Source organism: Condylostylus longicornis, unplaced genomic scaffold (genome assembly GCF_029603195.1).
Source record: "Condylostylus longicornis isolate FDR11 unplaced genomic scaffold, ASM2960319v2 ptg000057l, whole genome shotgun sequence".
NCBI classification, from domain to species: domain Eukaryota; kingdom Metazoa; phylum Arthropoda; class Insecta; order Diptera; family Dolichopodidae; genus Condylostylus; species Condylostylus longicornis.
The window spans coordinates 1,004,772-1,018,133 of NW_026578026.1; positions in this window are offsets into that span (position 1 = coordinate 1,004,772).

A 13,362-nucleotide genomic window follows, 5' to 3' on the forward strand; every position below is an offset into this window, starting at 1 on the left:
TAATAATATGTAAAGAGACTAGGGCCGGTTAGGTAAACCTACATACATAATATATGTTCTAGTACTATTATAATAGTAATGTAAAGATGATAGGATCAGAAAGTATATTCCCATAAACAGTATATGTTCTAGCACTGCTTGTCATTTGCGGACAAATGATTAATTATAATTAAAATTTTATAATAAAATCTTATTTGTAAAGTTTAAGATAAAATATTTATAATTTTAATTGTTTGATCTTTTAAAATTTTTCAAATAAAAAAAAAATACTTATAAATTATATGAAATTGTGAGAATGGAACTGTACATTAAGAGAAGTACGAAATCTTATTGTAAATGGAATTCAATTTGAATTGATCATTTTCTATCAATATTATCAATATTGTATATATACATATATATGTGTATGTATAATTTCATTGTATTATTGCGCCAATTATTTCCTTTCAAATTACGGTAATATATTTGAAAAGAGAACATTCCATATAAGAAAAATCCTTATTTCCTACAAATTTTTTTGGAGAAAACTCTTAAATATTAGGTGACTAAATTAAACCTTGTATAAAAAAAATATTTTATAGAAAATTTAATTGCTTTTCTAATATTGAACTTGATGAATATACTGCCCAACAAGAAATACTAATTTATGAGTATATTGGCATACAGCTACTTCTCTTGTAGTATCCGACCATTTATAATATAAATGTGTGCACTTATAATATAAATGTGTGCATATGTTAACACTTGCAGCTGATTCGCATCTAAGTGAATTGAATCGTATAAAATAATGTACGACGTAGGTGAAACAAAAATCATAGGGCTCAGGTAATGTAATAATTGATTTATTCTCCTTATTAAAAAAATATTTAACGCTTATACGTTTAGGAACAACTACAAAGCAAAACCCATTTGGGGTATTTGCAGTTTGCAGTTCACATTTGTTGAAATTTCATTGGATAGCCCAGCCTCTTTAACGTGTTAAGACACAGTACTAGAAAATTTTGTACTAACTTTTAAATCTATTGTAGCTACCATAGCTCCATATGACTTCGCTTTATCTCTGATGGAGTGACATACATCCAAATGATTAGTATACATAACACAGTCATTAGTCTTTTGCATGGTATATGAATTGTCCAAGGTGCGCCAACTAATTTAAAGTTTTTTTGAATCGCAACTTTGGTGCAACAGATATTCATCCATTAGGCTTATCTTGCTTGGGAGCAATGTACGATTACTTCAGATGCGATCAACGCACAGTTTTTGTTTTATGCAACTAAATCTCTCAGCATGATGTTTATTGCCCCAAAAATTTTAAATTGCTTTTACATATGATTCGTCATTCAATGTAATTGTTCTCGGGACAGAGATCTGCATTTTCATACCAACTGCAATTTTGTGATTGTTCTTACAAAATCGCTAGCTTGACTTTTTGTATGACCAATTACACACCACCTTTTCAAAATGGCGCATACCAACATTGAATTTCGTCTGAATGTAAAGTTTGATGAACAAACTCTAAATAATTATCGTCTCATCGTACGGACGGACGGACAGACATGTTTAAATCAACGCAGAATTTTACGTTGAGCATGAATCTATACAAATGTCTTTACCGCAGACGACTCCTTCTACCACTTGAAGGAATCCATATTAATTTTACATTACGAGATCCATATTAAAATGAATATACCCTTCACGAAGGGTATAATATTAATCTAAAATAGGAGAACGTAGAGAGGGACAATAAATGACCATCGATTCTATTTACATAATTATAGAGCAGATATCTTTGTATAGAGATCCTTTTTCTTGATTATTTCAATTGCCGTTAAAATATTTTATTTTCAAAGAAGACAAAATTGATGTACAATATTTCAGTTAAAGTTTTTTTCGTTATATTCTATATCGACCACAATCTAAATATAATGTAGTTGCAACATATAATATGGAAAATTAAATAATCATATTTATAAAAGATTTCACATCCATTGTGTGATTTAAATTTAATTCCATAAAACTGATTGATCATCAATAATAATCAGCACAGGTATGTGCACACCTATATATGATCAAGGTGGTCCTATTATAATTAATCGAAAAGTTTAATTAATTGAAAAATTATTGCAAAGTCTCTGGTGCACTAAAGATTAAGACACTAATCGAACACTATTTAAAACCAAAAGAGCTTGGTGCGTGTCCTGATTCTGTGTAATTTATTTGAAGTTAATATTATAGGAATAAACGCTGACATCACTCTCAGAACATAGTATTTATTTAACAATTCTCTAAGAATTGAAGAGAAGTCAAGTTTAAAAATACATTTGAAATATAACTTTGAAATTTGATTCTATCACAATACCTCCCTGCATGATATGCAATGCAAATGGTATGAAGAAAAATAGAACTGTTATTCTTTTGTTTAAAAAAAAAAAAAAAAATTATTTTTGTTTTTCTTCAAATTTTTTTTTTTGATTTCATATCTCTCTCAAGTTTTTGCTGTTTTTGTTATTAATCGTATCGCCCTGAACTCTTCTTTCAAAATGTCAAAACGTAAGTAATAGTAAAATTAAACAACAAACAAAAAAAAATTTAGATGTTATTTAATAGTAATTGTGTGTTATGTATTTTTTCTCTTCTATTGTTTTTCTTTTTTTTATTGTCATTATTTAAATTTGAACAATAAAAGAAACTATACTGATCCAGGATGTTCAAGTATGGTGATATTACAATATTAAGATCATTATAGATAGTGCAGTTGAGTCTTTGTTATACATACACAAATATGTTAATGATCTCTTCTTTGCATATAGTCAGAATTAAAATGTACTTTAAATTTTTATTTAAAAAAAAAACGAGAAAAAATAGAGTTAACCTTGTCAGCTCTGTAATACCCGTACGAATTTGTAGGATAACAAATAGGAATGTGCGAATAAATATACCATAACTGACTATGGGATAGACTATGACTTTAAGCTGCCATATTATCACATTAATTTATGCAAAATTTTAGTACTATGTGTTTTTCAAAATACTGTGTGCGCCGAACTACTATTGAAGTTGTATGGCAGCTACCAGAAAGAGCCAAGAAATTTTAACGAATTTTATCAAGCACATCGACCCTACAAATATATTCGTTTGGGTGAAATTTCAATACCATAGCTTTAATAGTTTCTGAAATATAGTCAAATAAATGTGAAGTTATATGGCAGCTACCCGAACTGGTACCCCGATCATGTCCAATTTAAATAGGGTTCTGGCACTTATTACAATAAATCATTTGTGAAAATTTGGTGAATTAGTTTTTGAGCTATCGTTGGGACGGACGGACGGACAGACAAAGCTAAATCAACTCAGAATTTGACTCTGTTCAAAAAAATACACTTGAATCTATATCTAAGATCGTTATTTCTTAGCGTTACAAACAGTAAGGCAAATTAAGTATACCCTTCGAACATACGTTCGGACGGGTATAAAAAAAATTAAGACGTTTAGAATAGAGAGATATTCAATTTTTTCATAGTGTTCTTAAATTCCAAACGAACAGGTTCCAGACAGGCATTCTAGACAAAAAGATTTTCATATACATGCAATACAATAATTTGTATTCCAGATAAACAAATTTTCACATATAATTAATAATTTTTTTAATTAATAAATTGTGTTCCGACAGACAAGATTCTTAAAGAAATTGCGCATATTCCAGACAGAGAGACAATTTTAGAGTGTTTATTTTGACCGGAAGATTTTTCGATTATTTTGGATTGTATACCCAAAATGTTTATTGAATTACTAGGTTTAATAAATTGTATGGTATTATACAATAGCTGAAGCATCTTGTATATACATACAAGCTTTTGAACGCAAAAAAAAAAATTCTTTTTTTTTTTTTCTGTGTTTAAACAATTAAAATAGAAATACAATGAAATTGCGTAGTAGTGGAGAGAGATACAAAAATATTGATATGGTGGTAATGATGATGTGACTTTGATATTCTTATAGATTTGTTTTTTTTTTTTTCGGTACTTGAAAATTTTAAATTTTTTTATTTTATACATTGTTTTAATTGAAACATTGAATATATGGAATCACAATTAAAATGCAATTGTTTATGTATAGGATAAGTGTGTATCTATACATTTGTACATGCATGTATACGATTATTATTGTGAAGTGTGGTTGTATAACATTATAGTGTACATATGCACTTTATGCGTTGTTTTGTATATATAATTAAAACATCTGTTTTATGAAGTGTCTGTTATGTAAACAAAAAAAAAAAAAATTAATAAAAAATAAATTTTTGTTTTTTCTTGGAGATGAACGTATTTTTTTTTTTATATGTTTTGTGTTTTTCTTTTTCCTTCATTTCCTTAGAATATTCGAAGCAATAGAATTTCAAAATTTTCGATTTTTATTGCATGAATAAAATTATGCCTGTCTCTGTTAACTTTTAACTTTAACAGAAGAGAGCAATGGGAAGGAGGAAGTAAAAGATTGGAGTCAATCGAATACATACTGCTCAACTCTGTCAAAAAAGAGCAATGGAAAATAATATCACATTTTTGCAAATGTGAATGAAACTCGAGTGTTGAGTTGAACATTTACATAACAGGAGAGGAACACAAAAGATTATTGAATCAAAACCGACTGACAGGACTGTATCAATGAGAGACTTCATATGCTATTTTCCAGGCTGTTAAATTATGCAGATTTGAGGAAAACTCAGTTGTTGAATTGAACATTTACATATCGGGAGAGGAACACAACTTTGCTCGAATTTTGTACATTTTTCTAAGAAAATGAAGAAAAGAATTTGGTATAAAATAGCAATTACTGTAAACTCCTAAACCAGTTCAGGTAGCGTTATGATTCATATTGTAGCTCAGTTGTCAAGGTTGCCATCTGTGCTAAAATTGAAGAAAGCTCACATATTACGTCACCTAGAAAATTAACATTTTTTAAAAATGAAAATTTAATATTTCAACTTTTTCGAACTATAAAGTCATGTGATTTCGAAATCTGAACAGATTATAACTAATGTAAATATTCGTAAGAAAGCCCTTAGTCTGAACTTTTCAAATCATATTTTTTTAATGCACCTGTGTTATATAGTCGCGGAGTTATACTTAAAATTTCAAAAAGTAAAAAAATCAGTCAAAATTTATTTTAAGCCCCTGTTCAGCTGTGAACAGGATATCCATACAAAAGTTTTGTCTACTCATGATTGCCTATACAATGGCATATAGCAGTGCACTTTTTTGTGTAACACTCTGTATAACAAAGCATGCAGTTTTATATTACCATTTTCGTAATTCATATCACACGTATTTCGTTCATCATTTTGAGTTTTCATACTACATAGAAGGGGCAAGTTACCAAAATTCTTCAGACTTTCGTATCCAGTTTATGTAATCTTATGTAAAAATTTACTTATTTTTTTTTCATTTACATTAAATATTTTAATGCCTTCAATTATAATAAATAAATAAAATTTTTATTTAAAAAGGTATGGAGATGAATTAACAAGATCAATTAAGTATAATGCAAACGTAATTATACACAATATTAATGCATGTCATATACTTTCTTTAAAAAATTGGAAAATTCAATTGGTCTATTACGCGAACCCGTCATAACTATAAACCTACATGTTTGAAAATCGAAAAAAATTAATGAAGATCATACACATTTTCAAAGCAATTTTTATTAGTAAATAAATTTTAAATTTCTAAATTAAAAAAAAAAATCATACTAAATTTACCGTTGTTTTAATATAATTTTCCAATTGAGCGGAAATAATAATTCAATTTTATTAATAGCTCTATACTTGTTATTGGTACGATCATCAGATAATTTCAAAGGCATATACACATTGTATATAATTTTTTTTTTTTTGCATATATGCATTTCTGAATCTCTAATTTAATTATTTGTTAAAAATCACATTTCTTTTTCAATAATTCAGGAATATATAGAATATATGTATGTAATAATGAGTATAAATTGCAGAACATATTGTATATCATAAATGCATGGTACAAGAAAGTTAGAAAGTTTATACATTAAAGCAATCATATAAATTCTGTAGACAAAATGTTACAGGTGATATTATTTTCCTTAAAAAATTTCTAAGCATATTTTTTAGCATTGATAAAATTGTGAAGAGTAGATACACTCTGAACTTGAATTATAATGTTGCAAATAGTTCTGCAACATACAGTTGAAATTGGAATAAATTTATTTTTAAATGATTGCATATTATTTTTTTATTATTACAAAATTTCATTGAAATGTTATTAAACATTTAATATAAAATGTTTAAAACCAATATAAAATGTTTAAAACTTTAAAACCAAGCATCAATTTTACAGGTCATTGAATTAACTAGGCGGAGGCGATGACAAACCTGACGCAGTTTTTTCTTAATGCAAAATATTGATGTTTATGGTATTATTTTTGTTGGTATACAATATCGAATATTATTGATATGTGAGCAAATACTTTTATATTAACATTTTATTTTATAATATTGTATAATAAGCTATATGATATTAACTATTATTATTATAGTGACCCGACCAGGGTTTGAACCCGAAGCCCTTTAAAGGCCATAACCACTGCAGTATTTATCACATATATTTGTATTAGATATAACGTATTTAAAATCTCTGTATATGAGATTATAGAAAAATTTATTTTATCGGTTTATATCAAAAACAATTGGCCAATAAATATAAAAGAACCACATAAAATCATTAAAAGGATCATTGGGAAAATAGTCAATTTCATTTTATTAAATTTTTTTTTATTAATTTTATTTACGTTTCTCTAATCTCACAGGAATTTGAGTTGAAAACAGTACAACATATAAAAATTTGATGCCATCACAATACCTCTTCCTTTATAGAAAGATTCAAGCAATGCACTTGTAAAAAAAGAAATTATTTTAATTTTTATTGAATTTTATTGGCGAAAAGCAATATGAACGCATAAATATTATAATAATTTTCAAACTTGAAAATTTAGACCGTAACAACATATTATTGGATAAAAATGTAAATTGAATATAGTATAAAATATTGCTTATATAATGAATATTTTTTCTACGGGGAAAAGTAGGCACATATTATTCATTTTATATATGTATATATACAGGGTGTTTCACATAAGATGCCAAATAATTTAAGAGATGATTCTTTGATCAATTTCCAGCATTTAAAATTATATGGGTGGAGGGGGGTTCAAATACACTCATTTTCGAGCAACAGCCTCTTGAAAAAAGAAGGTATCGGACTTTTCCTACATATAAATAAATGCTTATTACTTCGGGACCATACAATATTGAGTTATCATTAGAAGCTTGTTCTGCAAGCGATTGATTGCTCTTTTGATTTTTCGGTCTTACAATTAATTTGATTTGAGCCACAGTTTTCGGGATAAAATTCGTCAAACTTAGAAAGAGTCCACATTCAAACACATAAAAAAGATGTCTTAGTGCTATTACCGACCGTATTGTATAGAATAAGGTAGATTATGTGCTGGCATCAAATTTTGCATGTCGAGTTTTCGGTGAGAACGCACTTGTCTATGGTAGAGAGCGTAAATAAACTTCTTGTAGAGAGATGTCGGTCTTTATGTGCAATCGTGTATCTTAAGTTTGACTGAACCGATTTTGATGAAATTTTATATGTGACCTTATTTTCGTTAATGCACAAATTGATTTTAGGATACATTAGACCTCGGGAACTGAACTTTTTTGCATACAATTTCGCGTACATAAGTATTTTGCAATTTCCTTGAAATTTAATATTCGAATTCGGGTTCTTAAAACAATAAATATATAAATTCTTTGGAATGAACAAGGCTCGGAAACCAATCGGAAGGCCGATTTTACATTTTTTACGGAATTTACGGAACGGATTAATGAAATTTCTTGAATTTTGATATTTGAGTCACCGAAACTAACTGGAGAACTTCTTAAGGCATTCGGATGGCACAAAGCGAAATTCTACTAAGAGCCAAATTTACATTTTTCTAGGTATGTTAACTATAAACTTACTAATATCCTAAAAATTGAAAAGAAGTATTTAACAGACATTTCTATAATATTTTGTAATACTTTGACTTAACTAGACAATACACATTGCGGTCGGTTATGTGCTGACCACATCATATTTTTGTTTTTCTTTATTATTATTATTATTGCTATTTTTAATAGTTATAATTAACAAAATACTAGTTTGTTTTTCTATTTTTCTTTTATTTTTGTTATTTTCTTTTTTTCTACTTTGATATTTTGCAAAATGCGTTTATGTATTATGTATATGTAGTTCCGTAAAATGTTCGTCGCTTTTATCGCTGTCGTCGTCATCATCATCATCATCATCAATATTATTAAAAACATCATTATGATCATGATCATTCATTTCAGGTATATAGGCTATTATCATCATCGTCGTCAGTTAGTCGGTTAAAATTACGTTTGAAAAAAAGAAACACTGACAAAGTTTTTACTTAATTTTTAATTATTATTTTTGTTTTTATTGTTTTTTTTTTTTCGTAAATTTTTTTTCATAAATTTTTACCTATGCGCGATTTTTGTTATATTAGCGTTTATTGCACCTGTTAACTAATTATGTATTATATACAGGATGATTCAGTAAAGATTACTATTTACTGGATCACCCTGTATATGCATACATATGTACGCAGAAATATATTTATTATATGTAAATATGTAGATTGTATAAATCTTGTTGTTTAAAAAAATTTTCTTTTACTTTTTTTATTACTTATTTCTATTTTTTTTAATAAATTAATTATTTTTTGAAAATTTTTCAATATTATTGGTAATTTGAATATTACAAATTCATTTAAAATATAATAATCAGAGAGAAGCAGAAGCGAAATTTTGATTTAAAAGGAATTTTTTAATAACATCCCATCACATCAAGATGATGCGACTAACAGAATATATGGGTAATACGTTAGTGTAGTAAAAAATTCCAAAATTCTTGTTAAAATTTTTAGAAACTGCTTTTGAGCTTTGTAATTCCGTGCGAGGTTTCGGTTTTCGAATTCGGACAAAAATCTGTCAGGTACAATATTCTTATTGCTCCACGCACTTAAGTTTCTCACAATATTAGAGAGTAAAAGGCAATATGTATGCGGGAATGCCATATTAAATATTAGATTAATAGAAAAATAAAAAAAAAATATTAGCATATATTTATTTACATATTATATGTAACGTACTTATGTACATTTACATTAAAATTGAATTTGTTATACACAATATAAACTAAATATAATATAAACATACACACATGCATACATATACATACATATATACGTATTTTATATAATAATAATAACAAAAATCATTATACAAAAAAGAAAATATTCAAAATCAACCTGTATTAAAAAAAAAAGATAGAAAAAAAGGATAATAAAAATAAAATGAAAAGCAAATACTACAATTTCACCTGTTTTGATCACTTAGTTTTTGTTTTTTTTTTTTACTATTTCTTTTATACTTTAAAAATATACTATAAATACACTTACATATTTAGTACATATACGTACAATGTTGTGCCTGCTTATGTGCGTATATTACGTTATTTAAATATGCGAATATTATACAAATTTATTGTATACGTTATGTACGTATGTATGGCTGTGCATAATTTATTTATTATGTTATTTCACATATTATAATATGCGCGCACGTATTGCAATATAATACAAGTTATTCAACCAGTTAAATTGTTCTTCTTTTTTTTTAACTTTTTATTATGTTTTATAATACTTATATTATTTTTGATTTTATTTTTTTACGATTTCTCGCACTTATAAGCCCGTTTCTCTAAACGTATTTTCTTGTGTAAATATAATTTTTTTCGTTCAAATCGTTTCGTTAATTGTGATCGTTTGTTTGTTTGTTCGTTTGTTGCTGCTGCTGCTGCTCCTTCGATCAATTCAACCAATATTTTATATTGTGTAAAAATTTACTTTGCTATTTTGGTACAAGTTAATTGTATTTTGTTTTTTTTTTTTTTTTTGCAATAAATATATGTATATAGATATTGTTATATTTTGAAACCCGTATAAATCACATTTTATGTAATTTCAGGTAAAAGAAAAGGAGAAGAAAAACAAAAAACGAGAATAAGTGCGGAGTTGACTGTGTCAACTATAAATAATGATAATTCATATACGAACAAAATTTCAACTAAGAGTTGTGTAATATTTTGAAATTTACATAAGTAGATTGTTAACCTTTTTCTTGTTGCTTATATAATGACTCTTATAATGTTGCTTATAAAATATATTGTTTGATCTTATTTAAGCTATATGATGGCAGCAACTGCCTTGATAATAAACATTCAATTTTGATTGTGTTTTGGATATGAAAAAAAATTTGGCTCTTCACGAACGGACAGACATGAGTAAGTCAACTTTCAATTAGATGCCGAAAATAGAATTAGAGCACAAAATTTATTTTCTAGTTTTGTTTTTTTCTTTTTTTAATATTATAAATATAAAATGCGATTTCTCGTTTTTTAGGAAGCACTGCAAACATCTATAAATTGCATCTACATTATATACATATTTCGTGTCATAGGTCCATAAATGTAAGTAGAACTTTTATTTTATTTATTTATTTATTTATTTATTTATAAACACTTACTACAACACAAATATTATAATCAATATACAATAAAGCACCAGCTATCAAGATTATCGGCTCCAATTTTTAACTAGTACTTTTATAATATTATGGAAAAACTGAGCTAAGAAGCCCGCAAAATTTGATTTTTTTTTTTTAATTTTTATGTCTATGATTAATTTTGTTAGAGTAACGCAACATTGTTTAGATTTCCTCCATTTTTTTTTTGTCTTACAAACGGACGTCTTTAACTATATAAACTTCAACTAAATAATACCAAAAATATCATTATTTCTCTATAAAACTCTATATATTTTTTTCATTTTCTCATTTTACTCAAAAAAAAAAAAAATCTATTTTAAAAATTAAAAATATTTTGCGTAAATTGTTTTTTTTTTTTTTAATATTTTAACAAGACAATAATAAAATGTAATAAAATAGAGTACCCATATATATTCATATATATACATATTTTCAATAATATTATATATGTATGTATATAGATAAATGAAATATACTTTATTGCATTTTTATATTATTATATTTTCGTCTAATATATTTTATGTGTATATACATGCGTATAGTTTATATATACATACGTACATGATTTTATTCAATATAATATAGATATTGATATTGATTGATATTATTGCGTGCAACAGGCAACGGCGAAGCATGTTGCTAGTTAATGAAGTCCAAAACAAAAAAAACACAAAAATGGAGAAAAAAATGGTAAAAATGAAAAGAAAACACAGACTTATAAATATCTCTATTTGGCAATACTGTCTTACATTTGGAAAAAAAGAAAAAAAGAATTTCAAGTTTTCTTGTACTATTTTATTTTTTATTGCATTTTTTTTTTTTGTTGTTTAATTTTTATTACTATTATTATTATTTTTAGTTTATGAACATGCTTATATGTAGATATACAATTTAAATATAACTTTTTCCTAACCCTTTTATGCCACAATTAAGATAAAATGCAAGAACACAATAGAACTGGCAGTGTCAATTATATGTAAAATAATTGATTTGTACATACGTGTCAGTGTGCTACACGTATACAAATCAATTATTTATTGGATTGTGTGATGTTGCAGGGTATAATCGGAAAGTATAATCAAAAATTTGCGTCGATGCAAAAAAAAAATTGCTGATGCTATTCCGATACAAAGTGTTTACCTTGCTGATGCAATATTATTTTGACATTTTTGGACACCAAACTTTAAAGTATTACCGTATTGATGCATTTTCGTACATGATGATTACACATCAATGCTGGATCGATTACTTTCCGATTATACTCTTTGTTATACACAACTATTTTATACAAAATTTTGTTTTTTTTTTTACATATTATATGGTATATATAGCGGCTCCTCTAATTTTAACATGTAATTTAAATATTTTCTTAATATGATTATTATTTTCTGAGATATATAGATATGTCTGTCCGTTTGCCTGTCTGTTCATTCTAATGTTCAATAATTTTTAGCTATACCATATAAATTCACATACAATCATAAAGAATTTTATAATAAAGAAAATAATAATCGATTCTAGGATATAGAAAAATTATATTCTTATAACACTAAGAGCCTGATCGTCTATCTCGCTATTTTACTCGGAAAGTGAGAAGAAAGTGAGTAGCTATCATATACTTGTATATAATGTAATTTTCGAGTGAGAAGAATTATTCCGATTACGTATCTCGTTTTTTTTTTTAATTGTATACAAAAGTTTATCACTTTGTTTCTGAAAACGAAACATTTTGTCAATACTTTGAGAAAAAATGCAAAAATCCAATTATTAAAAAAATGAGTGATCTTATTGAAACCATTAGAAAATACTTATAATTCTAATTTAAAAGTGAAAAAAAGTGAGTAACAAAGCTGTAAGAGTGATACGATCAGGCTGTAATAATGATAAAATTACTTTTATCAAAAATATTAGATCCAAAATTGAATTATTTTCGTCGTTTCAATTTTAGAAGAGGTTTCGAAATTTAAAACAAAATTGAATAATATGTTTTGTAAGAATAGTAAACTGTTATACAAGTTCAATATACTTGTATATAGTTATATAGTTAGAGCATATATAGGGGCTTATAAGCATATCGGTAATGATAAGAAAGGGTTAATAATATGGTATACGCAAATTGTTACATACACACACGCATATAAATAATTTAGTTAGATATAAGTTAGTGTAAAAAATATTATTTTTATTATTATTATTACAAAGAGCTATAGAGAGCTATTATAATTTATATTTATAGTGTTAATATTAATTATATATGTATGTGTGTGTGTATATGATAGTGATAATGATTTCCATGATAATAATAATGATGATGAAATTTTACCTCTCTCAAATATACCCATTCACTATATTTTTTATTGCATTTTTTTTTTATTTTTAATTTTAGTTATTGCACTTTATGCAAACACAAATTTTTATGATGCAAAAATTCAACGAAAAAAAAAAAAGTAAGAAGAATAGTAAATTTTTTTTATACGAAAAAAAACAGAAAAAAATAAAATAAAGTAACCACATTACATAACTAACTTTGTTTGATTGTAAGCTCATATTTCGCACAATAGATTTACAACAACAAAAAAAAAGTAAGTAAATAAATGAAGAGCTATTAGAATTCCTGAAATAACTTATAAAAAAAAACAAAAAAAAAA